This window comes from Staurois parvus, unplaced genomic scaffold (genome assembly GCF_062004578.1).
Source record: "Staurois parvus isolate SC_StPar_1 unplaced genomic scaffold, SC_StPar_1.0 ptg000579l, whole genome shotgun sequence".
Classification (NCBI taxonomy): Eukaryota; Metazoa; Chordata; class Amphibia; order Anura; family Ranidae; genus Staurois; species Staurois parvus.
The window spans coordinates 341,329-369,111 of NW_028318375.1; the positions used below are offsets into that span (position 1 = coordinate 341,329).

A 27,783-nucleotide genomic window follows, 5' to 3' on the forward strand; every position below is an offset into this window, starting at 1 on the left:
TAAAGAGGATCTTCAGCCTGTTTGAGAAAAATTAAAGGACAGCAGCTACATATTCTATAGCTGCTGACTTGTAATAAAAGGACACTTACCTGTCTAAGGATCAAGCACCGTCTTCTCTCTGGCCAGTTTTTCACCAGTGTGTCCCCAGCTTCGGCATGTTTAGTGTGGGAAGCTGGTTGTGACCCCTTGCAGATTTATAGCCATCTTCCCATTATGCATGTGCAAGCCACGCTGCACTGTGTGAATGGGAAAATGTGGTTGGGCAGACTTCCAGTGGAAGTGGGGATCCAACCAGAAGCAGGAGTGGGTACCTACCAAAACTAGGTACCCACTCTCCCCCTAAAAAAAATGCCCGAAAAGGTTAGTGTAGGGGGAGAAGGACATAAAGCTTTAACTGCTGAGCCCACAGTAGATAATTGCTTTGCACTTTGAGTTAAAGTAAACCTGACCATAGCTTTCTGTACTTGTTTTTAATAACAATCAAGGACTTTGTAATGCCAGTTAACAGTTTTTATGCATAGAGGCCATTGTAAGCTATTTTTTGCTTCTTCTCTTGTGGTAAAGCTCTGTAGCAATCTCTAGATAGCAGCTGTGAAACTCAATGTAAAAAATCTACTTTCCTTAGTTACACATTCACCCTAGATTACTTTATTCCTCCTTTCCCCGGGATTTTTGCTGTTGGCAGCATTTCTGGCCATGAACAAGATGATTTAGGGATTTAGAGCTAAACGTTCCTATAGGCATGTTGTGACTGCACCTAAGCAGCACTGTTAATTTAAAGACTTTGAATAGGATAGGTGTGTGTCTCATTGGAGAGATTTCCAATCACTTACTGTCTTGGAGACACAAGAAGAAGTGAAAAGAATATCCCCACAGTTAGGGGGAATTTTCCGAACAGATTACCTTATTGGAAAATTTTACTCTGTTCCTTTTGCGATGACCAATATAATTTTTGGATTTCCAAATTCTTCTGTTTTGGGGTACCACCGTGACTGAAGTGAGGGGAAAGCTCTCCAATAGAAAACACCTTAGTGAGTACAAGCTGAAATATTTTTCTATTTTTTCGTTGCTGGCTTTCCCCTCCTTTAAGACAGGAAGTTGGGGGAAATTTCCCCAATGGATTTAACCACTTTCCCTTCAGAGGATTTACCCCCTTCCTGACCAGGCCATTTTTTGCATTATGGTGCTGTGTTACTTTAACTGACAATTGTGTGGTCATACACCCAAATGACATTGACATCCTTTTTTTTCCCACGAATTGAAAGTTCTTTCAGTGGTATTTGATCGCCTGTGCATTTTTTATTTTTCGCGGTATTTTCTAAATTTTGAGGAAAAAAAACAATATTTTTGACTTTTTGCTAGTAAACATGTCCAGTAAAAAAATTTAAAAAATCCAATTTCATCATAAATGAGCAAAAAATGTATTCTTCTACATGTCTTTACTAAAAAAAAAATCCCAATACGTGTAAATAATTGGTTTACGTGAAAGTTATAGCATTTACAAATGGCGATATATATACTGGGATTTTTTTTAGTTTTTGCTAGTAATGGCGGCACAGTGACTTATTGCGGGACTGCGGCAGACATTCTGACACTGGGGGGAACTGATTTGGAGTCATTGACACATTGACACCATCAGTGCTAAAAAAAAAAAGCACTAACACTGTACTCTCCCTGTGTCTGCGTGGGTTTCCTCCTGGCAATCCGGTTTCCTCCCACACTCCAAAGACATGCTGGCAGGTGAATTGGATCCTGTCTAAATTGGCCCTAGTATGTATGAATGTGAGTTAGGGACCTTAGATTATACGCTCCTTGAGGGTTAGGGACTGATGTGAATGTACAATATATATGTAAAGCTCTGTGTAAATTGACGGCGCTATATAAGTACCTGAAATAAATAAATAGTAATGGCACTGGGCAGGAAGGGGTTAACATGAGGGGTGATCAAAGGGTTAACTGTGTGCTGGGAGTGTTTTACTAGTATCAGTGTGCTTCACTGTAATCACACTGGTTTGGATGGCTGTGCTGTGCTATATTTACGTGATTTTGCACACCGGTTCCGCTCTGTAGCAGTATTTCTGTTATAGGGCAGTCGGTAAGCGGTTAACCACATGCCGCCCAGCCACTGTAGAAATACGGCGGCAGGGCGGCACGGCTGGGCAAAATCACGTTTTAAAACGTGTGTTTTGAAAACAGGTAGGGGGTGCGCGTGAGGCGCGCCGCCGCCCTACCTGTCCCGCCAATCACAGCCGCGGATGTTAGTCGTTACCGGCTATGTCCCGGCGATCGGCGGCAGTCGCTGACAGAGAGCACAGCTGCAGTAGCTGTGCTTTCTGTCAGTTCCCTGACAGCTCCAGGACATGCTGATCGGGACAGAAGAGTTTCTCTCTCCCAATCAGTGGTGTTCCCTGCAGTACACACCCCCGACCCCTAGTAAAACACTCCCCCTCACACAGTTAACCCTTTCTCTGAATAATAAACTTAACCCCTTCCTCCCCAGTGCCATTAGTACAGTGTCAGTGGTTTTTTTTTTTGCACTGATCACTGTATTGGTGTCACTGGGAATGTCAGTGACCCCAAGTCAGTACCCCCCAATGTCAAAATGTCCACCGCAGTCCCGCCATAAGTCGCTGATCGCCGCCATAAGTCACTGATCGCCGCCATAAGTCGCTGATCGCCGCCATTATTAGTATAAAAAAAAAAAAGTCCCAGTATCTTTCCCGCCATTTGTAAACGCTATAACTTTCACGTAAACCAATTAATTTACACGTATTGGTTTTTTTTTTAGCAAAGACATGTCGCAGAATGCATTTTGGCAGAAATTTATGACTAAATTTGATTTTTTAAATTTTTTTTTACTGGACATATTTTATAGCAAAAAGTCCAAAATATTGTTTTTGTTCCTGAAAATTGTCAGCCTTTTTTTTTATAGCGCAAAAAATAAAAACCGCACAGGCGATCAAATACCATCAAAAGAAAGCTCAATTTGTGGGAAAAAAAAGGATGTAAATTTCATTTATGTACCATTTTGCATGACCGCGCTATTGTCTGTTAAACTAACGCAGCGCTGTATAGCAAAAAAATGGCGTAAATTGCAGTATCTATACCATAGTTTGTAGACGCTATAACTTTCACACAAAGCAATCAATATACACTTATTGGGATTTTTTTTACCAAAAACATGTAGCAGAATACATTTTGGCCTAAATTTATAACCAACTTTGAGTTTACTATAAATTTTTTATAGCTGAAAGTAAAAAATATCGTTTTTCTTCAAAATGTTTGGCCTTTTTTTGTTTATAGCGTGAAAAATAAAAAGCGCACAGGTGATCAAATACCACCAAAAGAAAGCTCTATTTGTGTGAAAAAAAGGACGTAAATTTTGTTTGGGTGCAGCATTGCATGACCGCGCAATTATCAGTTGAATTAGTGCAGCGCCGAGTAGCAAAAAGAGGCTTGGTCATTAAGGGGGGTAAATCCTCTGGAGGTCAAGTGGTTATAGAAAGTGATAAAGGGTAATAGAGTCTATCCCTTCCTCACTAAAAAAATATTTACTTCATGGCAGTGGTCTTAAAATATGTATACATTTGTTCATTAAGCAGTTAATCATTATGATCTCACCAAAAGATTGGACTTTAGAACTAGAATTGTTTTGGCTACTTTCCAACAGCTGACCTTTTCCTTTTGGGTTTTGCTTCTTGATACGACCAAATGGTCATACACAACACATATGCACAAATGTGCATATTTTTTTATAAGTCACTCCTTTGTAGAAAGTAAGCTTTGTAAAGGTTTCTATTTATAGTTTAATTAAAGTCTGTCAAGCATTGTTTTATCCTCATTTTGTGTCTTTGTGTAACCTTTGTGTTGGATTTATGTTGTAATATCTTTAACAATGCAAATATGGTAAAATATATGTTTTTACAATTGTATCTTTAAATAGTGGGGTAGTCAGCTTTACAAGATATGAGGGTCGTTCAAGTCAACCCCGGACTTTTAACTTTACAGGTGTAAAAAGGGATGCTAGCATGGCAGTACGACATGTAAGTGGCAAGGCAGACAACAGTGTTAGTGCATGCATGGAACAGTGCGTGGTGATGATGTTTTTTGTGAACGAAGGCATAATACCCATGGATATCTGCAGAAGACTTCAAGCGCAGTACAGTGATGAGAGTGTATGTCATTGATGATCCCAGCCATGGTGGTTCCCACCCCACAGCAATCATTCCTGTGAACATTCAGCATGTGGAATGCCTGATCCTGTATGATCAATCTATAACCTGTTGTAAAATTGCACAAGAGACTAATCTTTCTCTGGAGAGAGCGAACACAATGATGACTGAGTGAAGGAGGCTGTCCTAGGATGGTCCAGGCATACAGACAAATCTTTCTATGCTGAAGTTTTCCAGGCATTAGTTAAACGCCCGGAAAAATGTAAAAATGTAGCAGGGGAGTATGTTGAAAAATAAATGCAATTTCCACACCTTGAAATTTGTTATTTTATTATATAAACTCAGAAGTCCCGGTTTGAGTTGGACGCCCTTCGTACATTACATGATGAAAATTGAGCTAGGGTGTGTACCTAAGTGCATGACTGCAAACTTTTTTGTTGAACTTTAGAAAGTCAACTAAGTGAATAATGAAACAATACTACAGGTTTGCAGATAGATAACTAACGAATGACCACATGTCAGCCAGTTAGGATTCTGCACATGCACTATTCGTATGGCACATGTGGCTTTTTGTTTTATCAGTAAGAGCACATTTTCCTAGACTAGATTTATTTTCTAAATTCCATGTCAGGATATCATTTCTTACAGAATACTGGCTTCAGCTTTGGATATGGCTTATGGTTTATTTTTGCATTTTCTTTTTTTAATTTCTACTTAACAAATAAATCTTAGCTTTGAGACGGTCTTCTTTTGTTTGAAATCATTGCGTTTAACTTGTCCTAGTGAACGTTTTAGAAACTTTCCAAAGTGTTTCCCCTTTGTGCAATAATTGACCACATTAATCAGTAATAAGCTTGTAAATAACATGCAGCGGAATTATCTTGCTTTTTACACTGTTACTTTAATCATTAACGCTGCTAATACACGTTAAATACCACTAATAGTTCAAATGTGGCTTCTAATTAGTGCATCACAGTCTTCTAGCAATCATTTAGTTAAATGAAGCAGCCCCACAATCAATGTGGTGAAATTCTGCTGCCCTGAAAAGTATTTTATTTAAGGATTATTTTCTAGCACAAAGTATGAATTCATTCTGGTTTTGGAAAGAACAAAAATAGGATTTTTTTGGAATTGTACAGAAACCAAAAGTCACTGGAATAGTCATGAAAGAACTCTTTATAAAAATATAATACACTGCTGTTAAATGCTTTCATTAATGTTTTTCAACATCACTCTTCCCTTTTCACATATATATATACATGTGTGTGTGTGTGTGTGTGTATATATATATATATATATATATATATATATATATATATATATATATACATATGAATGACTCATTTAGTTTGAAGCATGTGTTAGGAGGATAACTGAGTAAGTAAGGTTTGGTAGAGTGAAAATGATGTGTGAGGATGACTGATTAATGACTGAGTTTCAGAGGAGGAATTTGAAAATTTTAGATTTGAAGAATTGAGGAAAAATTGAGATTTGAAGGAGGATTGCGGGGGTCTGTTCACAATTAACAGAGGTTTGGAGGAGACGTGAGAAAGAACTGTAAGGAATGATAGAGGACTGGAGGAAATATAACAATCTTTGAAGGGCTTGACTGAAGTACATCCAAAGATAGACAACCTAGAAGAGAATTCATTATCAGAAACATGTCATACAGATGTTCTTAAACAAATTAAGTGAAAACAGTAAGTGATCATACTAAGCAATCAGATTATGAATAAGCACTGAAGTTGAGTTGTGTGAAACGCATTAACGTTCCTGGAATCCTGTGTTTCTGTCATTTGGAATAAAGATAATTTATTCAAGCATCCTTTTGCAGAGTGCGGCCACCTTATTCTTCTTCTTTAAGCATTTTCATGCCTAGTCAATGTGGCCATCACTACAAAAACAATTGTAAGACTAGATACAGTAGATAGTGTGTTTAAGATGGTATTTATTGCCAAAAGCATTTATGATTTTGCATTTAAATTTTTGGAAACATTTAAACAGTATTCAGACATATTGGTCAGTGTTCATCTGTCTGTGTACAGTACACATTTATTATTATTATTATACAGGATTTATATAGTGCCAACAGTTTGCGCAGAGCTTTACAAAATGAAGGTAGACATTACAGTTACAATACAATTTGGTACAAGAGGAAACAGAGGGCCCTGCTTGTTAGAGCTTACAATCTAGAAGGAATTTATATGTACATACTTCAATTAAACATTCAAAAATATAAATTAAAAAAATGCTCAGTCTTAATAAAATTAAATAATAGATCATGTATGGTGTACTACATTTATTTATGTATTTTGATTTACTATTTATTTACTGTATACTTCCATGCTAGTGAAAAATTGGTGACTGCTTTGTAGAGTAGTGTGTGGCACACACATAATTTACTGTAAGTGGCAAAATGCATGTAAGTGTGAAATATGACCACTGAATTTTAAATAAATTATATGAAGAAAGAGATTAAAGAATGAAAAATATCTTTAACATTTCGCTACCTTTCTGGAACACTTTGGTATGTGTCATTGATAAATGTCAACATGTTTTTGTCTTTAAGCTGGGTATAGCATATTAGAGATTATAACAAATTTATAACAATGCTTCTGAAATTAAAACTACATTAAACCCATATTTTCTTGGAATTGTAGTGCACAGATATATCTTTTAATATTGAAAGTAGAGATTAACTATTGTAATTTTATCTAACTTCTAAAATATATATTGTATATTCCCAGTGTTTAGTATCCTTGGAATCCCAATTGTGGGATGTTGTGAGCATATGTTTACTGCAGATTTTTGATTCATTATGCTGATTCAGTAGATCCATGCACCCTGTAAACTACTAAGGGTTATTTTGGACCTTTTTCTAGTTAACATGTATGCTATTTATGGGAAGCCTGCACTTAATGGCTTCTTTGCTCTTGACCCACTGACCTAAAATGACTAACAGTCTTTGAGTTCCTCAAGTGAACTAGCAAGGGCGCACTATATACCAGGAGGATTTTGACCATGAGCCCAGTGAAACAAATCTTGGCATCTGCTCCCTTGATAATCACTGATCACTGATCTTGACAATAAATACAGTATGTGTGTACAAACATGCAAACATGATTGTGGGCTGTCTGTAGACATATTAGCATTCCCTTATTTATCTATAATCAGATAAATCAAATGTCAGTCATCTTATGTTTTGAGGCACCTTTAGTATGTATTTTTGTATTGTGACACAGACTTTCAACTGTAAACTCTTTCGGGTACATGGACTGATGCAAATTTTGCATTGTGTTATATTTTGGTTAGTGTGATTGTATTTTTGTATAAGCAATCATTTTATATGGCTGTTATTTGTTGTACAAGCTTAGTTTGTTCTTGTGTACATTTTTAAAATGGTGTCAATATTGCTCCTCATTGGAACCCCCTATCTTATACCTATCTTTTACCTAGTGACTGGGCTATCCGTTTGCAATCACTTGACGGTTATGACTACAAGTGACCATGGATAGGCCAGCCAGCTTCAAGGTGGTGATTAGCCATGCGAAGACATTGGAGCAATAGAGCTTGGACAAGAGTATCGCTTCTTGGCCTTTTGGCTAAGATCAAGTGTAGTATCTGTTCTTATCAGTGTCCAGTAGGGGTGCTCCACCATCTTTCCTGCTTGCGGGGATGATTGGTTGTACAGTACCCCTGCTGGTAGGATGGGGGTCCTGATGGTAATACAGGGCTGGAACAGAAACCGAGGTGCCCACAGGCTGTTGGGACCCAGGAGTAATTCCCCCCAGGAACGCCAGAGGGACCCAGTACCTCCTGATGTGAACAGATCTACCTTGTCTGGCCAGGGGCTGGGGAGGCAGAAAGTCCAGGAACCAGTGCCCCCTGAGAGTGGTCGCCTCATAGGTGCTCTTAGTAACACTTGGGTGTGGGACCCCAATGTGTGAAACGTGCACATGGTCACTGATTCAAACACTTTTCCTGCGCTGCGCCTTTTAGGACTAGGCCTTAGGCTAAGTCCTGGGCAATTTTTGCTACGGGCCTCAGGGCCTGGCCAGTGCACAATTGCACAGCCACTTATTTATTTATTTCTCCTCACGTTTGTCACTTTTCACTTTTGTGTGTGTTTTCTTTCTCACAGGATGGTAGGGTGTGGTTCCTCGGGCCTACCCTGAAGTCTAGGGGAAGGATGTGTGGCCTTTTGGTTCCCTCCTCCCCTGTCCCTAGGGGGTTTTCTCTTCGGGAGAGCCCCCTTACCAAGTATTAGGTGGCTGGCTTCGGCTGGCCACAAGGAACGTGGTCCACCAGGCCTTTTGGCTAGGCGGACCACATGGGAAACTTGTCCCTGTCAGGAGCTTTGTGCCCCGGGAGATCAGGGTAGAGATCCAACCCCTTTGGGGGATGGACAAAGCACACCCCTAAGTGCACTTTTTTGTGTTTGTGTTTTGCACTTGCACGTTTTTTTGTACACTTACGGGTTTTTCGTTTTTTGCACGTTCACGGACTTAAAAAAAAAAAAAAATAGAGCTTGGACAAGAGTTAGGTCACTAATAAATAACTAGGTGTAAGGCTAGTTTTACCTAGTGTGGGGTAATTGATATGGGCCAAAAGTAAAATAAATTGGTAAATCCCTACCTGAATAAATATATAGTGTGGCGCTCAAAATATATAAATGAATAAATATATATAAATAAGTGATCAATTCATATACAAAATATAAAAATCATGACTACTAAAATAAATAATCAATAAATAAATAATTGCAATAATACCTCAAGTGATCACACGCTAAAAGATTAAAGTGTCTCAAATAAATAACTACTCAATAAATAAGTGCATCAATAAATAACTCAAGTGATCACTCTCTAAATGGATCAAGTGGCTTAAATAAATCACATTCTTATAATAGACATAATAGTGACCAAAAAAGTAGTAACAGCTTAATATAAATCAAACAGTGTTAAAGTGCCAAAAAATAGTGCAAAAAAATATATAAATGTCCGTTCCTTCTACAAATCAATATATAGAATGTTCTTCAAGTGATACATCAATTCATGCAATATACGGTGATGCTCAATAAGTGATTTGTGCCAAAATCTTCTCCAAACAGTGGCTAAATTTCCTCCTCACCTCCTCCCTGCGACCCCTAAGGGCCAACAGGCTTGTAGGATCAACCTGGATCCTAGAATCAAATGGGCCAACAACTTATTCTTCCTTCTTTGTATTTCCTGGTGGGCCTCCTATTTCCCTTATTCAGCCAAGGTGCCTCTGAAGAACAGTGGCTCACCAATCCAGTGAGCCAAAGAAGAAAACACCCTCTAAGTGTAGTATTAAAGACTCCTTTATTTTCAAATGCAAAGTAGCAAAACTCGCATATCTCAGCAGTCCTCCCTCCTCACTGATGTGTGGGTACACTGCATGTGAATTGGGACTTCCTGGGTATAGCAAGATGGCGTCGCACGCCGGAAGTGCGTCACCGCGCACCGGAGACTGCGGACTCGTAAACCTACGCGTTACGTCACTAACAACTCGTGACTTCCTCGGGGTATCACATATCAGACGCAGTTCCTCCCTATATACTGGACAACTCAACCCTCATCAATCGCGGCCCGCCTCTTACACACTCGGCGGTGGCCGCGCCATTTTTTAGAGGACTAATCTCATTCTGACCGCGGCCATTTTATTGGTGTCATCCTATACCAATATTGACTGGGGACATAATTATAAAACCTCGTTACTCACATGAAAAATCTACCTGAGATAACCTACAAACTATGGAGCCCTAATGATTATAATACTACAATATTAAAAAAAGGGGGGATGACAACCTTTATTGCATCTCAATCATCTAATTCCTTTAAAAAAAATAAAAATTAATTTGACAAAAATCTATATAAAAATTAGAATTAAAAATTAATCATGACAAAAATCCATATAAAAATAGGGGGATAACCTATAAAATCAACACTCATTTTGAATTGATAAAAACTAAATTTCATTAAAAAGTATATATTGAATAATAAATTACTAATATAATATCCCTTCTACATGTAATCTACCCACACATTAACAGAGTAAAATCTACCTCCATAAAAAATTTTTATGTAACATAATAATCACTGGCATTGATGTCAATCAATGCAGAATATTTCATATAGAATGTAAAACAATAAAGAAGAAATTTCAAATAAAAATAGATTTAAAAGATAAAAAACTCCAACAAGTACCATCTCTATGTACCAATATACATGTTCATGAAAATGTCTAAAATCAGTAATTAATGTTGCTATAACTTCAAAAATCACTAATGAAGCAATTCAAATCAAATTCGACATTTAACCCTTTAGGGACCTGGGTATTCATATAATAAATCCACCTGGACTCCGCCTTGCTTAGGGATTTTATTTTATTATTCCGTCTCCATTGCCTCTTAAATTTTTCGATCCCCCAAAATTTTAATGTACTGGGGTCCTTATTGTGATATTTGGCAAAATGTCTAGAGACACTGTGTTTTGGGAATCCCTTATTGATGTTCTGGACGTGCTCCCTGAGTCTTTTCCACAGGGGCCTCTTAGTTCTGCCTACGTATTGGAGTCCACAATCACACTCCAGGCAATACACAACCCCCTCTGTTTTGCACGTTATAAATTCATTGATCTGATAGGCCTGACCAGTAGCAGTAGCAGTAAAGTTATTCCTTCTTTTATTCTGTCGTTTTGTAGCGACACAAGTGAAACAATTCCTGCACGGAAAAAAACCTTTTTCATTGAGGAAAGTGATGTGATTAGTTTTGGGGGGGTCTAATACATTCCTGACCACCTTTGACCTAATATTGGGTGCTTTCCTATAGATAAATCTGGGACCATCTGGTAACAACTCTCCTATGACAGGATCCAATTTAAGAATATTCCAGTACTTTTTGTAAATGCTTTCTATCTTTTTATAATGCGTATTGAAATCAAGGATAACGTAGGTTTACGAGTCCGCAGTCTCCGGTGCGCGGTGACGCACTTCCGGCGTGCGACGCCATCTTGCTATACCCAAGAAGTCCCAATTCACATGCAGTGTACCCACACATCGGTGAGGAGGGAGGACTGCTGAGATATGTGAGTTTTGCTACTTTGCATTTGAAAATAAAGGAGTCTTTAATACTACACTTAGAGGGTGTTTTCTTCTTTGGCTCACTGGATTGGTGAGCCACTGTTCTTCAGAGGCACCTTGGCTGAATAAGGGAAATAGGAGGCCCACCAGGAAATACAAAGAAGGAAGAATAAGTTGTTGGCCCATTTGATTCTAGGATCCAGGTTGATCCTACAAGCCTGTTGGCCCTTAGGGGTCGCAGGGAGGAGGTGAGGAGGAAATTTAGCCACTGTTTGGAGAAGATTTTGGCACAAATCACTTATTGAGCATCACCGTATATTGCATGAATTGATGTATCACTTGAAGAACATTCTATATATTGATTTGTAGAAGGAACGGACATTTATATATTTTTTTGCACTATTTTTTGGCACTTTAACACTGTTTGATTTATATTAAGCTGTTACTACTTTTTTGGTCACTATTATGTCTATTATAAGAATGTGATTTATTTAAGCCACTTGATCCATTTAGAGAGTGATCACTTGAGTTATTTATTGATGCACTTATTTATTGAGTAGTTATTTATTTGAGACACTTTAATCTTTTAGAGTGTGATCACTTGAGGTATTATTGCAATTATTTATTTATTGATTATTTATTTTAGTAGTCATGATTTTTATATTTTGTATATGAATTGATCACTTATTTATATATATTTATTCATTTATATATTTTGAGCGCCACACTATATATTTATTCATGTTTGCACACTACACTAGGTATTAGTAGGAGAGTGTTGGCAGCTGTATTAGTTATTCACCATTTCTAGCGCAAGAGGATTCTCTAGACTATTTTTAAATCCCTACCTGGCCTCTGAAAATTTACCAAAAGTATTTTTGTTATCCCAAACGTACGTATATGAAATATTGCTGGATAAAATGATCCAAGTACACAAAAATTTAAATTACTCAAGGTGTTTCTCAAGGTGTACATGGCTCTGGTGCTTAAGGTGTTAATGTTTCTCCTAAAATGTTGTGCTATTATTTAAGAAAATGGGCCCCAGTGCAGTATTAAACCATTAGATGCTTGTCTAGCACTTGCAGTTTCTGCAGGTTGGGCAGCAATTTGTCTGTGTCTGTGGGGCTGGCATGACTGGAAATAGATATCTTCTGGGAACCTCTGTCAGATAAAAGTTTGATCAGCTTGGTTTGGAGTTTTTGGACTACACTGCAGTAGTCTTCAGATCTTGTCTCTGTATTATGAAACAGTATGACAGAATTGAGTATTGACTATAGTGTTTAGACTGTATAGATGTAAGGCAGGATTAAAGGAGTTAAGTAAACTCATTTTTCTTAGGAAGAGATCTCCTTTAGATATCTGTTAGGGTTTTGCTCTCCAATGCTTGGTTCATATATTTTTATGAGGTTTGATATATTATGATTTGTTGTGTTTGAGTGTGTGAACGTCTGTGCCTGAAACTAATTAACAAAACATAAATAATTGTACAAAATTTTCTCAATGTGGTGTCTGACTTTCAATGATGGTGAGAGACTGTAAAATACATCACAGGGCTATGATGTTTATGCTGGAGCTGGCGACTGTACCCTGCACTATATATATATATATATATATATATATATATATATTTATTTATTTATTTATTTAAAGTGGTAGTAACGGCTGAAGGTTTTTTACCTTCCTGCATTCTATGCATTAAAATGGAGCTCCACTCACACTGTCAAAAAATAAAAGTCAGCAGCTACAAAAACTGTAGCTGCTGACTTTTAAAAAACAGCCACTCATCTGTCCCACGATCCCACAGTGTCCCTCCCGCAGTCTGTTTTACCAGCCGTCTGGTGTTCCAGGTGCCGGCATCTTCAGTGTAGGCACCCGGCTGTGACAGCTTGCGGTTTCACAGCCGGATGCCCACTGTTTCCTGAATGGCCCCGTAATCTTCTGAGACCTGTCATGTGTCCCAGAAGACTATGGGGAGGGAGGGTAGGAGGACAATGTCCACTTCCGATTGCCTAGGCGATCGCAGCGGAAGTGGGAGCGGGTACCTCCTGTCAATTTTGGGTACCCGCTTTTCCCTCCCCCGCTCAAAGGTGCCAATCCTTAATGGGGAGCAGGGGACCAGTTTTTAAAGCAGAACTTCCCCTTTTGGGTGGAGCTCCACTTTAAGGTCAAAAACCTTCTGTGTGCAGCAGCTCCCCCAGCCCCCTCAATACTTACCTGAGCCTTATCTCTATCCAGCGCTGTGAATGACAGCCTCAGCTGTCCAAGGTCTCTGCCTCCTCATTGACTGAGACAGCAAGCGGGAGCCTGCAGGAGACCCAAGAAGAGGAGAACCCGGGCTGCTCTGTGCAAAACTACTGCACACAGCAGGTAAGTATAGACATGTTTGTTATTTTACAAGAAAAATTAACCTTTAGAATCTCTTTAATGTTTTACATATCGGTTACATCTTTTTCATCCTCCTGCTCGGTGGTTGTCAGATCTTCTCTGAATTTCATGCCAGACCTTTTTTTAGCCTACAGTAAGTGTCCTATTCATATGAAAATGAAGTGTATATATCGAGTACATTGCTTATTCCTTGGGCCTTGTGTAAATTATGATCCCTGAAGAGAGCTTTGAGAACCATTATGTTATATTATGGATGAAAAGCAAAATGTATGTTCTTATTGGATATTTTGTTTTTTATTGAAATGACAGCATACACAAAACAAAATGGTGCAGCTTCTACCAGGTTTTACTGACTTTCTCTCGCTATCATATGTTTCCTGATGTTTAGCCAAGAAAATTAACACAGGATATGGAAGACTGGTCACATAGGTGCCTTGATAAAATAGTGCTTTAGTTAAATGAGGTAATCTTTGTACAACTAATACACAGGCCTATGTAATGGCAGCAGTGGTGTGTGTTCATATATGTGTGTGTGCATATATATATATATATATATATATATATATACATATATATATATACACACACAGTCTGTGTGTGTGTGTGTTCTCCCCAGAACAGGAAGTGAATAGACATTTCTCTAATGGAGCTCCAGGATATAATTAAGACCTTTCTGTTCTTCTAACCTTATCCAAAACTAAAATTAAACATTTTGGATATAGTTACCCAAATAGATATAGTAAGGACTATGAACCACATAAGAGTTCACACCAGTATACCTAGTATGGTCCAGATCAATTTTTACATTTACTATTGGTCCGTTTATTCAGCAATTGCTTATGATGGTAACACATCATATACATTTTATAGGGGTATATAATTTTTTTGCAGTTTTGTGTTCCAAAAATTACTTTATTTTCTATGTAATCTTTAGACAAAAACATTTTCTTCTAGTTTAAACTGAAGAAGTTTTAACACAGCCTAGTTTCTATTTATCAAGGATTCTCCATGCAGTTCTCACGGCAAATGTTTGCAGGACATTCAGCTATCATTCTCAAAGTGGATTCACCCTATGTGTAATATGGGGGCTGATGAGTTCATCTTATTTTATTTTAAATGTGACAAATAAGTCTTCTTAATTAGAATCTCCCTATTTGTTTTTATGCTATGTTCTATTATGTTGTATGTTCATGCATGTCTTTGAAAATAATTGGCAAATAGTGTGTATCTTTTTTAAAATAGATAGATAAATGAGGTAAAATACACCAGACGAAAGCCAAACAAACATTCTCTGTACAAATTGCATGGTGAATCCTTTATAAATAGACCCCTAGTGTTGGTGTATATAAAAAGTGCTAATTCTATTGTTTTAATAACTTTAAAATTATTTTCATGTGCCGAGGCTTTTTTTTTTAATTTGGCTCTTTTTTCTTTCTTTCTTTTCCAGCTCTTTGGAACAAGAAAAATAAAGTTTAACAAGTTAAGTCTTAAAATCTGCAAAAAAAAAAAGGGGAGGAAGGAGTCATTTAGAGATTTGTAGGGTTAAGAAGGAATAACTTTTCTTAGGAGTTTTTGGAAGGAGCTCACAGTTGTAAAGAACAAGCCTATGATTCGTGCAAAAAAGCACATAAACAGAAACCAAATACTTTGTATTAGTATTGTTTTCATTTGTTTATAAAGGAAGCCTGCATACACTGTGGTGAATATACTAAAACTGGAGCAGACAGAACCTGGAGCATAGTACATAGTAACCAATCAGATTCTAGCTTCAGTTTTTTCTGGTGGGCTTTCAAAATGAAAACCTGAAGCTAATTTGTTGTCATTCACAGCTTCTCCTGATTCTGACTGTTTCAGTCTTAGTAAACACTCCTCACTGTGCAAGGTTAGATCATTCTGAATTCATTGTTAGTCTGCAAGGTTTGATCATTCTGAATGCCATTGTTAGTACTCCTGAAGAAAAGTAGCCTCATCTGTCAAAGCAAGTCACAGCAGTTTCATTGGGTAGATTGGACACCTAAAATGTAAAAAGACACACACAAGAGGGCACATCTCATTCATGACCTCCATAAAATGTATTCAAACTTAGAGAAAAATGCACAATCACAAATGATAAAAACAGCAGGCATTAAACAAGAATGTTTCGGTTTTTGACAATGCATCCCATCTTGGAACCATTCAGTTATACTTGCACACGGTTTGCAGCACAGTGGCTTGTGCCACGTGGTTGGCACTTCTGCCTGGCAGCACTAGAGTGGTTGGTTAAAATCCCAACCCCGGCACTACCTGCACAGAGTTTGCGGTTCTCCCTGTGCCTGCGTGGGTTTTCTTCTGGGTACAACGGTTTCTTCCCACACTCCAAAGACATGCTGGTGGGTTAACTGGCTCCTGTCCAAATTGGCCCTAGTATGTGTAGGCATGAATGTCTAGATTGTAAGCTCTTTGAGGGCAGGGAATTATGTGAATGTATAATACATGTAAAGCACTGCATAAATTGACAGCTCTCTATCAGAACCTAAAATATAAATATGTATTTGACAAAGTCTAAAAACTGATCATTATGAATCATAGGTTATAGATAAGAAACCATTTAAAAACAGCTAACCGTATTTGGATGCACAAATATGACAGCTTTGCTGTAGGTAACTTGAACTAAACCTGTTAGGTCACAGTGTTGAGTTAAGCCTTCAATCTGTTTATTTGATAACTCAGCCTGTGTCAGCTTCTTTAAATGTATGCAGCTTTGAGGAATAAGAATCTTCTAGGGAACATCTCCTATGAATCACAGACACAAAGATATCTGACAAAATCACTTCTAATGATGCATGCATCAACTTGTGAAAGGGAGTTTGTCAACAGTTTCCCTTTACCTGAGCTATATCTAGTACAGGATTCCTAGAGAATGTGCCAAGCAGTTTGGTAGAAAAACAAAGCTTAAAAGTCGTTCATCGAGAATCTGACTTGCAAGATTTCAAGATTAATTTTAGGCTACAGGTAAAATACTCTGCAAACAGTTAGGGCTAGCAGGATATGCTGAAGCTATGTTAAATTTAGAAAGTTCATTTAGTTTATTCTGTGCTCTGAAATGTCTCTGTTAGATCTTTACAGACCATCTAATAGGCTTTGTAGGTGCTCGGTACGACTTTTGTGTGACTTTTCAGTTTTTGTGTAACTGTTTTTATGTGTAAATTTTCTGTTTCCTTTATAATCAATTGCTTTCAAACTTCTAAGGTAGCTTTAAATCTGTTTGGTAGTTTGACAAATGACCTAGCATGGCATTTTTTTCAACAAGGTTTACTATATGTATGAGGTTGCAAGTTGCCAGTAATCAGGGTTCCAGATTCAGGTGTTTCTGGCGTGTTCCAGAGTGCTGCAATGCCATAATGCATTTTTGTAATTCAGATTTTATTTATAAAGATTTTTGTTATACACAAAAAGAAAAACATACTAATGACCTCATGTCTCACAGGGCAGAACAAACAAACCAAGCAACAACCAGAAACAAAACAAAGCAAAGCAAAAAAAAAGGGAGCGACCATCACAGGGCCACACCATAAAGGCACTTAAAGTGTTACTAAACCCACAACAGTAAAATCAGTCTGTATATTATTATTATTATTATACAGTATTTATATAGCGCCATAGGATTTGCTCAGCGCTGTACAATATCAAGGGGGACAGAACATGAGACAAGACAGAAACAATACAATACACGAGGGGTTCGAGGGCCCTGCTCTTTCGAGCTTGCAATCTAGGATATGCAGTAAAGCATGCTTGTTATACTCACTGTGGAACCTAAGGGGCTAATCCTCTGCATTGTGTAAAACACTGTTAGATCCTGACTTTCCTGATCCTCCCCTTTTTCCAGTGTCCCTCTTTTTATTTATTTATGGTACTTATATAGCGCTGTCAATTTACACAGCGCTTTACATATATACAGTGGGGATCGAAAGTTTGGGCACCCCAGCTAAAAATTTGTATTAATGTGCATAAAGAAGCCAAGGAAAGATGGAAAAATCTCCAAAAGGCATCAAATTACAGATTCGACATTCTTATAATATGTCAACAAAAGTTAGATTTTATTTCCATCATTTACACTTTCAAAATAACAGAAAACAAAAAAATGGCGTCTGCAAAAGTTTGGGCACCCTGCAGAGTTAATATCTTGTACTGCCCCCTTTGGCAAGTATCACAGCTTGTAAATGCTTTTTGTAGCCAGCCAAGAGTCTTTCAATTCTTGTTTGAGGTATCTTTGCCCATTCTTCCTTACAAAAGTCTTCCACTTCTTTGAGATTTCTGGGCTGTCTGTCACGCACTGCTCTTTCAAGGTCTATCCATAGATTTTCAATTAGGTTGAGGTCAGGAGATTGTGAAGGCCATGGCAAAACTTTCAGTTTACGCCTCTTGATGTAATCCCCCGTGGATTTCGAGGTGTGTTTGGGATCATTATCCATTTGGTAGAAGCCATCCTCTCTTTAACTTAAGCTTTTTCACAGATGGCATCAAGTTACCATCCAAAATTTGCTGAAATTTTATTGAATCCATTTTTCCTTCTCGTGAGATGTTCCCTGTGCCACTGGCTGCAACACAACCCCAAAGCATGATTGATCCAACCCCATGCTTAACAGTTGGACAGAGGTTCTTTTCATTAAATTCTGTGCCCCTTCTTCTCCAAACGTACCTTTGCTCATTCCGGCCAAAAAGTTCAATGTTAACCTCATCGGTCCACAGAACTTGTTTCCAAAATGCATCAGGCTTGTCTATATGTTCATTTGCAAAGTTCAAACGATGATTTTTGTGGTGAGGACGTAGAAGAGGTTTTCTTCTGATGACTCTTCCATGAAGACCATATTTGTACAAGTATCTCTTTATAGTGGAATAGTGTACCACAACTCCAGTGTCTGCCAGATCTTTCTGGAGGGATCGTGCAGTCAAACGTGGGTTTTGAATTGTTTTTCTCACAATCCTGCGAGCTGTTCTGTCTGATATTTTTCTTGGTCTTCCAGATCTTGCTTTAGCTTCAACTGTTCATGATGACTGCCATTTCTTAATTACATTCCGAACAGAGGATATTGACATCTGAAAACGCTTTGCTATCTTCTTATAGCCTTCTCCAGCTTTGTGAGCTTCAACTATTTTCAGTTTCAGTTTTCTAGATAACTGCTTAGAAGAACCCATGGTGCTGATTGTTGGGGCAAGGTCAGATGAGTCTGGGCATTTAAAACCTTTGAGATTGACATCACCTGGTCTTCCCAGACGATGATTGAGAACAATCCATGACACTGGCAGGTCTCAGCTTGGCAAAGGGGGCAGTGCATGCTATAAATTCTGCAGGGTGCCCAAACTTTTGCAGATGCCATTTTTTTGTTTTCTGTTATTTTGAAAGTGTAAATGATAGAAATAAAATCTAACTTTTGTTGACATATTATAAGAATGTCTAATCTGTAATTTGATGCCTTTTGGAGATTTTTCCATCTTTCCTTGGATTCTTTATGCACATTAATACAAATTGTTAGCTGGGGTGCCCAAACTTTCGATCCCCACTGTATATATTGTACATTCACATCAGTCCCTAACCCTCAAGGGGTGTACAATCTAAGGTCCCTAACTCACATTCATACATATACTATGGACAATTTAGACTGGATCCAATTAACCTACCTGCATGTCTTTGGAGGGTGGGAGGAAACTGGAGTACCCAGAGGAAACCCACGCAGGCACAGGGAGAACATGCAAACTCCAGGCAGGTGGTGCCGTGGTTGGGATTTGAACCAATGACCCTAGTACTGCCAGGCGGAAGTGCTAACCACTAAGCCACTGTGCGGCCCTCTTTTATCTCCTGATGAAGCAATTCATGTGGAGTCACATGCTCAGTTTGGTGTGTATTGCTAAAGAGGTTTTTTTTTCTTGGGAGAGTGCATGTGATCAGCACAGGGCCAATCAGCACTGTCCAGACAGAGGTCAGGGGATTTTCATCCTCCTAGAGCAGAATGAAAACAATTCCTACAAGCTTTATCATGTGCTCTGCTGGACATACAGTCAGGTCCTTAAATATTGGGACATCGACACAATTCTAACATTTTTGGCTCTATACACCACCACAATGGATTTGAAATGAAACAAACAAGATGTGCTTCAACTGCAGACTGTCAGCTTTAATTTGAGGGTATTTACATCCAAATCAGGTGAACGGTGTAGGAATTACAACAGTTTGCATATGTGCCTCCCACTTGTTAAGGGACCAAAAGTAACGGGACAATTGGCTTCTCAGCTGTTCCATGGCCAGGTGTGTGTTATTCACTCATTATCTCAATTACAATGAGCAGATAAAAGGTCCAGAGTTAATTTCAAGTGTGCTATTTTTATTTGGAATCTGTTGCTGTCAACTCTCAAGATGAGATCCAAAGAGCTGTCACTATCAGTGAAGCAAGCCATCATTAGGCTGAAAAAACAAAACAAACCCATCAGAGAGATAGCAGAAACATTAGGTGTGGCCAAAACAACTGTTTTAACATTCTTAAAAAGAAGGAACGCATCGGTGAGCTCAGCAACACCAAAAGACCCGGAAGACCACGGAAAACAACTGTGGTGGATGACCAAAGAATTCTTTCCCTGGTGAACAAAACACCCTTCACAACAGTTGGCCAGATCAAGAACACTCTCCAGGAGGTAGGTGTATGTGTGTCAAAGTCAACAATCAAGAGAGGACTTCACCAGAGTGAATACAGAGGGTTCACCACAAGATGTAAACCATTGGTGAGCCTCAAAAACAGGAAGGCCAGATTAGAGTTTGCCAAACGACATCTAAAAAAGCCTTCACAGTTCTGGAACAACATCCTATGGACAGATGAGACCAAGATCAACTTGTACCAGAGTGATGGGAAGAGAAGAGTATGGAGAAGGAAAGGAACTGCTCATGATCCTAAGCATACCACCTCATCAGTGAAGCATGGTGGTGGTAGTGTCATGGCGTGGGCATGTATGGCTGCCAATGGAACTGGTTCTCTTGTATTTATTGATGATGTGACTGCTGACAAAAGCAGCAGGATGAATTCTGAAGTGTTTCGGGCAATATTATCTGCTCATATTCAGCCAAATGCTTCAGAACTCCTTGGACGCCGCTTCACAGTGCAGATGGACAATGACCCAAAGCATACTGCAAAAGCAACCAAAGAGTTTTTTAAGGGAAAGAAGTGGAATGTTATGCAATGGCCAAGTCAATCACCTGGCCTGAATCCGATTGAGCATGCATTTCACTTGCTGAAGACAAAACTGAAGGGAAATTGCCCCAAGAACAAGCAGGAACTGAAGACAGTTCCAGTAGAGGCCTGGCAGAGCATCACCAGGGATGAAACCCAGCGTCTGGTGATGTCTATGCGTTCCAGACTTCAGGCTGTAATTGACTGCAAAGGATTTGCAACCAAGTATTAAAAATGAAAGTTTGATTTATGATTATTATTCTGTCCCATTACTTTTGGTCCCTTAACAAGTGGGAGACACATATGCAAACTGTTGTAATTCCTGCACCGTTCACCTGATTTGGATGTAAATACCCTCAAATTAAAGCTGGCAGTCTGCAGTTAAACCACATCTTGTTCTTTTAATTTCAAATCCATTGTGGTGGTGTATAGAGCCAAAAATGTTAGAATTGTGTTGATGTCCCAATATTTATGGACCTGACTGTAGATAGAAGTCACAAGACTGCAATATACTGCTTATGAGAAAAGGTATTTAACAATTTATATTTACTAAAATAATTACACTTCCATGTTCTGTGTACTGTGGGAGACCAGAATTCCTAAGAAACATACGGATTTGTCCCAAATAAGGATATATTTAGCAAAAGAAGAAATCCCCATCAGTTTTTAGTTGCATCCCATATTTTGTACATTAAAAATATGGTAGGCAATGCCAGGATGCCAGAAAGTATCCCTAAATGTTCTAATTGGATGGCTATAAAGTAAATCCACGGATTAGGAACAACTAATTTTAGGATATTGTAAAAGTTGTAATTTTTTCCTTGGTGCCTTTTTACAATTTTACCTTTACCATGATGCATTGATAACAAACACTGTAGTTTTGTTCAGCAAGATTGTGCTCTCTGTATTGACCTTAAGGATTAATTTTTAAGTTTAACAAGTGGATCCTAAAATTGTATGTATAGCCAAAACTTTTTTTTTTGGGACAGTGTAGGGAAATGCCTAAACTCTTGCCTGGTTATTTTGTGCTGTCTGTGACCTGCTGGGGAGATTTCCCTCTACGTCTTGTTCTGTTGACACAACAGGAACCAAGAACTAATCCACCCAATATAAGGGAATTCTCATTTTATACAACTGTAGCCCACGGAAAGATTTTCTCTCACCTATTGCTGTCATGACAATGCTAAAATTTTGAATTGTCCTTTAAGCAGTCCATACATTATTCAGTTGGAAAAACCTTAACCGATTCCCCCCAACCACACATTCGAGGGCGTGTGGGAATGCTCCCTGCTGCAGTTTTGCATTCTGACAGCAGGGAAGTGGAGAGGGTCCCACCACTATCAGAATACACAGATCAGAGCTTCAGCCATTAGCTGTATGCGCTGATTGAGCAGCTTTTTCTGACAGGGCAGTTGAACAGAAGTCAATCTACCTGTCTATTCAACTGCAATATCCACACATGGATCGATATGCAGGCGGTCCATGCTATACCAGACAAATATCAATTCATGTATGGCCAGTTTTACTCTCAGTGTCACTTGGACAAATAGAGGGGTAACTTTCGACAGCAGGGACGCAGACAACATCCTGACAGAGGGTCTAAAGCTGACTATGCACTACTGGAATTTCAGACCATTCCTGCTGGATTGGTCAAAATGCAAGAAGTATACGATGATGCCAGCACCATTCCAGAGCTCAAAATAAAATTGTCATTCAAATAGTGTTGGTATCCTATCAGAAGCAGGCACTGTTCAGATATTCTAACAGCCGGTGACATCCGCTATCAAATTACATAGCACAGCGGGTGCACAACCCTGGTACACACAACTGACATTCAGCCCATGTGTACAGCAGCCTGTCCGGCAGAAGCCATTTAAACTGGCATGTTGGTAAAACATCTGGCAATTGGCATCTGATCAGCTCTCCCAGCCAATGGCGGTGGAGGGGGGGGGGGGTGCAATCACCCTGTCAGAACACAGTAGCTCAGCAGGGAGATCGCTCTACTAACTTTGCAAAGTTAGCACAGAGACTTCCTCATGACCTTTGACCTTACTACCATCGAAGAAGTCTCCAAGATCCTCTCTGATGCCCGCCTCACCACCTGCCCCCTTGACCCTATCCCCTCACAACTCCTACAACCTCCCTCCCCCTCCATCCTACGCTCCCTCACCCACATCTTCAATCTCTCCCTCTCCTCCGGCACTTTCCCTTCCCCTCTGAAACATGCACACATCACCCCCATACTTAAAAAGCCCTCCCTGGACCCCAATGACCCGAACAACCTCAGACCCATCTCCCTGCTCCCATTTACATCTAAACTCCTCGAGCGCCTAGTCTACGCCCGCCTATGCTCTCACCTCAACGACAACAACCTCCTCGATCCCCTACAGTCCGGCTTCCGTCCCCTACACTCCACCGAAACTGCCTTACTCAAACTCTCCAACGACCTGCTAACCGCCAAAGCTAATGGCCACTATTCAGTGCTCCTACTCCTTGACCTCTCTGCGGCCTTTGACACAGTCGACCACTCCCTCCTCCTCAAAAAACTACACTCCCTCGGCCTCAGAGATTCTGCTCTCTCCTGGCTCTCATCCTACCTGTCACAACGCTCTTTCAGCGTTACCTATAATGCCACCACCTCCCTCTCACTCCCCCTCTCTGTTGGGGTCCCTCAAGGCTCTGTCCTCGGGCCCCTTCTCTTCTCCATCTACACCTCCTCCCTTGGCCAACTCATACACTCTCACGGCTTCAACTACCACCTCTATGCCGACGACACACAAATCTATCTCTCAACCCCCCACCTCACCCCCTCGGTCTCCGCCCGAATTACACACCTGTTGAGCGACATATCAGACTGGATGTCGCTTCACTTCCTTAAACTGAACCTCTCCAAAACCGAGTTTCTTGTCTTCCCTCCAGCCCGGACACCACCCCCCATTGACTTCTCCATCATGTCCAACAACACCACCATCAAACCCGCCCCGCAGGCCAGAGTACTTGGTGTCATTTTGGACTCCAACCTATCCTTCCAGCCCCAAGTCCACTCTTTAACAAACTCGTGCAGACTCCACCTCCGCAACATCGCCAAAATCCGCACGTTCCTAACTCCAGAAACCACTAAACAGCTCATCCACTCCCTCATCATATCACGACTCGACTACTGCAACTCCCTCATCACTGGCCTGCCTCGCCGCTGGCTATCCCCGCTTCAGTCCATCCTGAATACGGCTGCCAGACTCATTCACCTTTCCAACCGCTCCGTTTCCGCCACCCCCCTCTGCCAATCCCTCCACTGGCTTCCGATTGCGCAACGGATCAAATTCAAAATCCTAACACTTACATACAAAGCTGTCCACCATACTGCCCCGAACTACATCACTGACCTAATATCCAAGTACCGCCCAGCACGCACACTCCGCTCCTCACAAGACCTCCTTCTCTCTAGTTCCCTGGTCTCCTCCTCCCATGCCCGCCTCCAGGACTTCTCCAGGGTGTCACCCATCCTCTGGAACTCCCTGCCCCAACCCATCAGATTATCACCTACTCTCCTCTCCTTTAGGCGCACCCTGAAAACCCATCTCTTCAGGGAAGCCTACCCCACCCCCTGCTAACCTGCCGACCTCCTCCACTCTTCCTACCACTCCATCCCCCACAGCTATCTCCTCCTGTACCACTATCCCCTCCCTCCTAGATTGTAAGCTTGAAAGAGCAGGGCCCTCGATCCCCTCATGTTTTGCATTGTATTGGTATTGTTCTGTCACATGGTCTGTCCCCCTTTATAATGTACAGCGCTGAGCGAACTATTGGCGCTTTATAAATACTGTATAATAATAATAATAATAATAATGACCGCCTCAGTTTTTTTTCATTCAGTTCGCTGGGCTGAACAAGAAAACTCAGTGTATACCAGGCTTTACCCTCCCCACTCCATCCAAAACAAAGAATGTCTAAACACACAAAAATCTGACCACTATTTCTAAATTCTACTTTTGAAATTTTTGTTCCCTGGCTGTCATGTTTTTTAGATGGCTGTAATACCGAGTCACTGGCTCAGAACAAGTATGCAGATAAAGAAATCTGACACAATTAGCTGTGTGCAGGTATCAAAGTCAGAAATAACCAGGCAGGTAGCATTGTCAAAAGGTCTGCAGGGGCAACCTACCTATTTTGTTCAGTACCGCTTTACGTTAACTCATAGTACAAGCCATTATGGAAAAGAGAAAGCAATTATAACATGGGATTCTTTGTGTACATGGCCATGGAAAGCTCATTATCATCTTGAGCTATTTTTTCTTCTTTTTTTTTTTTAAATACAGCTAGATTTGTGGGAAAAGAGATTGCAATCCATTGGGAATTATCTGGATTTCTGCATGAATGACTCCTAAAATGTGACTAGATTTTCATCCAAGTCACACTAACAAATAAGAACAGCCGTATTTAACAAATGCAAACAACATTTTACATTGGTGGGTCTTTACTAAACTGATGGCTTTTAACACTCCATGTCACCGATGAAAATAATTGTGAACTGTTGTACTTTTGGATGAGTGTAGCCTAAATTATAATATTTGCATTTGGGAGAACCATTTCTTTAGCCTACCATTACTGAAACTGGTGGGATATTGGTGTTGTTTTATTAGTAATATGAATCATTGTCATGATGCATGTCCTAACATCTCTTTGAGTTTTTGATCAAAGACAGATGTCATGACATTCTGCTGTAGAATTTTTCAAATAAAGAATTTGGAAAGAATGATTCCTTTATAGTTGTAAGCTATCTGGAACCTGAGGCAGCAAACCAGCCCAACACTGTTATATTTCCTTTAGCATGCTTCACAGCTGGGGTGAGGTTTCAGTGATGGTATGAAGTGTTGCATAACAGTGGATAAAATTCTATGCATTTGCCACAGAATTCAGCTTTACTTTCATCCATCTACAGATAGATGTGTTATTAAAGTTGTGGAGCAGTCTGGTAGCCTTAAAACCATTAAATCTTTCCTGCTGATCCTTAGCTGACACCAATGGGTTATTTTTCAGTTATTTCATAGCTTGTTTGAAGATTGTATGATATGCTCGTAAACTGAGATTTGTAGGATGTTCACACCTAGGAAGGATACATTCATTTCTTCCATTCAAAAACTCCCAGATTGTGGAATGATTGAAAGTCAAATCTTTAGAGATCCTTTAAGAAATCTTTCTGGGCATACAAGCCTTGAGAGTGTTGCTTTTTAAGTTTGCTGAAATCCTTTGCTAGGAACATATTGCACTTTAGCAGAACTCTGTTGTGAAATGCTGTTAGACTAGTTTTGCATATTTTTTTCTTTTTTTTATTATGAAAAAATCATTCTAGATGGATAGAATTGAAGAAGTGATGGAACAAAATCAGGAAATTATTTTGGTTTAAGACCAATACAGAAAAAAATGTAAATTCTCTATTGCTGTGCAAGCTCCTCCCCATGCTCCAGGGGTGGATTGCCCTTTGGCACCCTCATGTCCATTGCAGGGCTTTGGACCCTACATCAGTTTTGATGTCAGGACTGTAAACTGCTGGAGCATGAGGGAGGAGATGCTGTTGGGACCGGTTCAGTAGTGTGGAGTATCGGGTAAGTAAATCTACTTTTCTATGTCCCCTACACCTACACCGAGCAGTTAATCTTTGCAGTGTGGGCACAGGCTCACTGCCTGGAACAATTTTCAAGTTTTCTAAAGTTTTGCTTTGAAGGTTCATATGCAGCTCAGTGCTCTAACGAAGTGGACTCTAAACAAATCTTGCTTGCTGGTATGGCATCCTTAATGTGCTACAGGAATGTTCCAAATAGAAGCAATTCAAAGGATTTTTTTACAGATACCTTTCATTGACCAGGTTTGGTTCAGATAGTATGAACCAAACATTGATCTAGTTAATATATAGAATTGATTCAAAACATTCAAAACAAAATAGGAAATTTTGGGAGCTTAGAAACTTAAAAACACATTTAGGAGCCATTCATGTAAATATCCAGATAATTCATAATCCACACGTAGGCTCATTCTAGGAGCTAACATATGTGAGCCCCACATTGCTGTATGCCAGGATCCAAGCCTGCATTGTCCCAATCTTTTGATACTCCTGTTGCTGCTCTGCAACTGTGTTAGTTATCTGTAGCCAATGTAAGTACAATATTTGGGTATCTTAAAGCGGAACTTCACTCTCTCAATCATCATTGACTATTTGCTAACATTAGTAAATATATAGAAAAGTATATCATATTTATTTGGTTTAAACAATTTTTTTTACATTTATTTATTTATTACAGGTACTTATATAGTGATATGAAATTATGCAGTGCTTTACATATATATTGATCATTCACATCAGTCCCTAACCCTCAAGGGTCTTACAATCTAAAGTCTCTAACCTACATTCATACATACACATACTAGGGCCAATTTAGACAGGATCCAATTAACCTATCAACTTTTGTAGTGTGGGAGGATACGGGAGTACCCAGAGGAAATACATGCAGGCACAGGGAAAACATGCAAACTCCAGACAGGTGGTGCCGTGGTTGGGATTCAAACCAATGACCCTAGTACTGCCAGACGGATGTGCTAACCATTTAGCCACTATACTGCCATTCTTCAGTTACTTCCTTGTTTCCAGGCCTAGAAAAATGATGTCATGGATCCCAGTAGTCTTCAGAATGGGAGGAGTGATATACTTAGCTAAGCACACCCTTCTGCCTGCATAACTAAGCCAAGGGCTGATGGATTCTAGGAAGGAAAATGTCACATGAATAATCTGCCCTTACTCGAGATAGCCAATGTCAGAAATTCTAGAGGGGTGTTTTGCAAAGTGATTTCTCAGCAAAATATAGCAGGGAGACATGGATGGGTGTGTGGGTTTGCTTTGAAAATTAAATATGAATTAAATATAATTTTCGGTTTGT

At 39.6% G+C, this 27,783-nt stretch overlaps 1 protein-coding gene and 1 pseudogene across 5 annotated transcripts in view; both read left to right on the plus strand.

Moving 5' to 3' along the window:
• Nucleotides 1-27,783, plus strand: part of SATB1 (SATB homeobox 1) — a 198,718-nt gene that overhangs the window by 74,052 nt on the left and 96,883 nt on the right. The window lies entirely within an intron of this gene.
• On the plus strand, nucleotides 7,755-7,871 carry LOC149450205 (U2 spliceosomal RNA; annotated as a pseudogene).